Genomic DNA, 5,230 nt, shown 5'->3' with positions numbered 1-5,230 from the left:
AAGAAGAAAGGGGAAAAGAAAGATTGAAAAAAGAGAAAGGGAGACTGAAATATAGAGAATAAGAGCACATATTGAGATCACCAAGCTCATCTCACAGAAAGAGGAAGGACTCAAGAATGACAGTGGAGTCAGGGCCAGCCAATTCATGCTCTCAAATATGATAAAAAGAAAGACAAGATTGATGCTTTCCTGGAGAGATATAAAAGATTTGACCAAAGTCAGAACTGGAACAAAGGAGACTGGACAGTCTATCCCAGCCCACTGCTCACATGAAAAAGCCTACAAGTGTATGCTGGAACAGTATAAGAAGATACCATGGACTATGACAGGTTAAAAGTGGCCTTGCTGAAACACTATGAAGTTACCAAAGAAGGTTTTCGTTGGAAGTTCAGAGAAGTCAAACCTGACACAGGATAAACTGTATTTCAGTTTGTGGCAGTCTATGGTAATACTTCACAAGATGGGCTGACATGGCCAAGTGTGAAAATAAATTTGAGGGACTGGCAGATCTACTAACACGTGAACAGTTCAGGATTATATGCTCAACTGATATTTCACTGTTCTTAAAAGAGAGAGTACCGAAAAACGTGGACGAGGTGATCAAGCTGGCAGAACAGTATATGGAAGCCCATTGAGGGAGTATAACTGGCAAGTTGAAATCAGGGGTGGCTGACCAGAAACAAGATACAACCAAAGGTGACAAGAACTTAATATATGGGTAAAAAGAGGCTATATTTGTTACAAAATAGGGCACATTGCAAAGGAGTGCAAGTCCATCACCAACAAGCAACAGCAGAAATCTCAAAGTAAAGCAGTTGGAGCTACCTACAAAGATGGTGCTGGCAAGGAACAAGAAAAGAGTGACTGTCACCATGATTGCTGCTGCCAGAAGAAATAGAATGGAGACAACTCACCAGATTCACCACAAGAAGAAAATGCTATTTCCATGATCGATCAGTGCATGACTGGTAGTCAGTTCAAGTTAGCAAATGGGTCAACAGTGCCAGTAGTGATTGTAGCATGTGATAAACATCGAGATATGACAACAAATCACAACATGCCAGTAGGTGAAGGCTATGTAGGGGACAAGAACCTGAAGGTCCTGCGAGACACTGAGTGCAGTAGTCCAATGATGAGAACCAGTCTTGTATCTGATAGTCAGATGACAGAAAAGGTACATCTATGTGCGCTGATTGAAGGGACAGGGAGAAAGTTTCCTACAGCAAGAATAAAGGTGGGCACTTCAACTATATGTGAGACCTGGAAGCCATGTGTATGAAGGCACCCATATATGACTTGGTGATTGGAAATATATGAAGCAGTAGAAGTTTGGAGGAACTAGACAGAAAGATGACTGGTGAAGTATCTGTAGTCACCACAAGAGCTCAAGAAGAGAAAATCAAGCAAAACATCAAGCCCCTGCAAATCTCAAAAGGTATCATCCCGAAATGTAGGTTTATGGGAACTGAAGGAAGCACAGAAGAAAGATTCTTCACTGCAGAAACTTTTTAACAGCACTTGGGAGAAAGTCGAGCACAATACAAAGGGGAAAAGGCTATCAGAATAGAGGACCAAAAGGGAGAGCTGTACCAGATCTATCAAGGCAGTTATACTGGGGAAAATGAACAGATCATAGTACCAACAAAGTACCCGACCCAACTTATAAAGTTGACTCATGAGTCGAATGTGGGAGGACATCTAGGAGCAAAGAAAACAGCAGACAGAATCACCAGCAACATCCATTGACCAGGTGTCATAGGAGATGTGACAATATTCTGCAGGTCATGCAACATCTACCAAAGGACAATATCTAGAGGGAAGGTAACCAATGTGCCACTGGGTGTGATGCATCTCATAGAAGAGTAATTTAGCATAGTAGCTGTGGACTTGATCAAACCACTACTGCCTGTATCTGAAAGAGGGAAACTGTTACGTGCTTATGGTAGTTGAATATGTGACATGTTACCCAGAAGCAATAACACTGCCAAAGGTAGGGACAGAGAAAATAGCAGAAGCCCTTCTGCAGACCAGGCTTTCCAAAAGAAGTCTTGAGTGATAGAGGGACCAAGTTTACCTCAGAACTGATGCAAGAGTTGTGCAGATTCATCAGAATTGAGCAACTCTTTACCACCCCATACAAACCCAGATGGACTGGACTTTGTGAGAGAGTCTGTGGGGTCCTAAAGAGCGTGCTGAAGAAATTTATTGTTGAAATTTATCGCCAGAAAGTCACAGACATCTACTGTAAAGAATCCAGCCCCTATTAAAAACCTGACAGTTCTTAAGTAAAAAAACAACAACAACCAAATAGAGCTGGAGGAGTTTCGAGGAAATTATCATCACTGAAGTCTTAAACAAGGTTTTAGTAACGATATCATATCTAATACCAGTAGGGAGCTCAAGTTCCTGGCTTCCTGCCCTTATGTCCCAAAAGTGCCCTTTTTCCCAGTCACAGAAACTGTCAACAATTATGAAAAGTTCACCTCAATCTACACTTTGCTTGCTACGAGTTATTATGAAAAAATAAATACAGCGTTAAAATGGTACACAGGCCTTTATGATAAAAAATAATTTTGATAAGTTATTAATTGTTAATATGTAATAATTCACCATTTAGTTTTAAGTCGTAATCAATGTTTCTAACAACAACTGAATAGGAATAAAAGAGGATCTGTTTGCTTCTATGGTTTTTACCAGTACTGATAGTCCCTCTAAAATCCCATCCCTTTAAAAAAGACACATTTGCCTTACGATGCTTGAAAAGTGTCATTTTTTTTCCAATGAGCCCCTGCTCTGTTAATGTTCTTCGCACATTACTTACTAATTTAAGTGTTAAAAAAACAACTAAGGATGCTTTTTGAGAGTACAGCTCTTAGCTCTAATAAAGTTTAAAGTTGAACTTCAAATAACCTAGACAGAAGGTAACTTCATGGTGATTAGAATATTAATAATACAGAGGGTTGAGTAAGTTATGTTAAAACAGCCGATATATAGTCATGGTGAAATGGCAGGTATCAAAACTAAATGTTAGCACTGTTTATCATTTTGTAGTTAGTTTGATGCCACCGAAAATTGGCCACTTTGGTAAAGGATATGTAACAGACTTTTCCGATGCAAACTATACATATACTCAAAATCATAAAGTTGTGTTCAAATTGAGGACTTAAATTTCCGAGACTGGGATAGCCCTTTGTACTTAATGGCATTACAAAACAAACGAACATAAATCAACTTTGGATACCAAACCATCTAGAAAAAATATACAAGTTGTACTCCAATCATAGTAAGCACAGTGTGGCATCTAGTAACAGGTTAGAATCCACAAACACAAAGTTTTTGACAAAAATCATCCACGTGACCCAGGCAACAGTACACAATAGATAACCAAGAAACATCTTCATCTGGAAAATCGACCTAGGTCATGTGTACACAAGTTACTTTCACAACATATCCGTTCAACCGTCTCAAACCTCAAACAGCAGTAGAATGAAAGGGATATTCATATTATGGATTTATGTGCGATTGAACTTTTGCAAAATGTGCTTGTAAAGTGTCATCCTTGTACCCTGCATTGTTTATGGAATCATATAGAGAGGAGCTGTGTGCTCTGGATATAACAGCCTTATGACGAAGCCTTTTGAAATGGAATTTACTCTGCAAACTGTTTTCAAAATGCACGATTGTCAGATAGACCATGATTGGACATAACAATATAGACTAAATGACGTGGTGAGGCTCCAAAAACGTTTGGATATAACGTACTCAACTTCTATATTACCCTAATTCTTAAAACAAGGGGCCCATGAAAGACTTGGGAAATTAATGGGTTGTTCGTTTGACTTCTAAGACTAATAAAGTGCTCAAATCGATATTCCAATATCCCTTAGATAAATATCTCGAGATCTGACATTTAGTAAACAACACGTGGTATGTCTTTTAGAAAAAAAGGTATTTGTTTTATCAACTTATTTGATTTTTTTTAATTAGCTATGAGCAGGTTGATAAGGCACTTGACTCGCAATCTGAGGGTCGTGGGTTCGAATCCCCGTGCCACCAAACATGCTCGCCCTTTCAGCCGTGGGGCGTTATAATATGACGGTCAATTCCACTATTCGTTGGTGATGACTAGCTGCCTTCCCTCTAGTCTTTCACTGCTAAATTCGGGACGGTTAGCACAGCTGGCCCTCGTGTAGCTTTGCGCGTAATTCAAAATAAACCAAATCAAATTAGCTAATCATAGTTGATGTTGTATGTCTCGACTTTCAGAGAACTGTTGCTATGTCGTTTCATGAAGGTTAATAAACAAAGAAGAATCTTGTGAAGCTGGTGCCAAAAATGTTAAACTTAGACAGAAAATCTGTATGGCGGTAGAAAGTGGTGATATTTTGCTTTAAGAAAACTGACTGGAATGCTACTACGTCAAGAACCTGGTTTTGATCTTTTTTATCATTTGTGCAAATCTGTGAAGCATTATTTTCAAATATGATAATGGTACTAAATTAATGGCAAATCTGATTCTCTGGGTAATGCGTTTTTTGTATCAAAGGAATCTGGATAGTATTTGTGAATGGGCAATTAAGATCATGAAAATGAAAGACAATAATAAAAAATGAAATTGATATGAGTGTTAGAGAAAAGACATAGATGTACTCATTGACAAGTGTCCAGAACCTCTGGCTCACTGTTTTTTCAGTGAATAGAACCAAGAGGGTGTTGGGTGTCTACTTACAGGTATTAAAAATCTTTAAGTATAATGCGATTGTATAAATGTTAATGAGGCTTTATTTAGAGCACAATGTATAAATTTGGCCTCTTTATATGTTGAAAATGACCTACAGACGAGTTACTAGTGTGAGGGTTACAAAATGAGGAGACTTGGTGACTTCAATCTTATTTGATTAGGGATGTAGAAGAATTTAAGGTAACATGATTCAGATGTATCAAGTTCTTAGGAGCCTAAAAAAGATGTTATAGGAGGTCTGATTTGACAGTGGATGAAATGAAATATCTGAAGCAATAAATATAAGCAGAATTATTTCGTTTCAAGTGTTATAAACTTATTTAGTGATTTACCTGATGATGATTATGATCATGATGTAATGTGCGTGCTCTTTACATTTGTTTAGCTTTTTGTTGGAAAGGCATACAGATACTAAGAGCTTCATATTGTTACGTCTCCGTTTGTTAATTAACTTTCCGTAACTTCGTTCCGACGAAACTTTAGCGACAC

The sequence above is a fragment of the Limulus polyphemus genome, unplaced genomic scaffold (assembly GCF_000517525.1).
Source record: "Limulus polyphemus unplaced genomic scaffold, Limulus_polyphemus-2.1.2 Scaffold997, whole genome shotgun sequence".
Classification (NCBI taxonomy): Eukaryota; Metazoa; Arthropoda; class Merostomata; order Xiphosura; family Limulidae; genus Limulus; species Limulus polyphemus.
The sequence above is the reverse complement of the archived record's forward strand: the minus strand, read 5'-3'. Positions refer to the sequence as shown.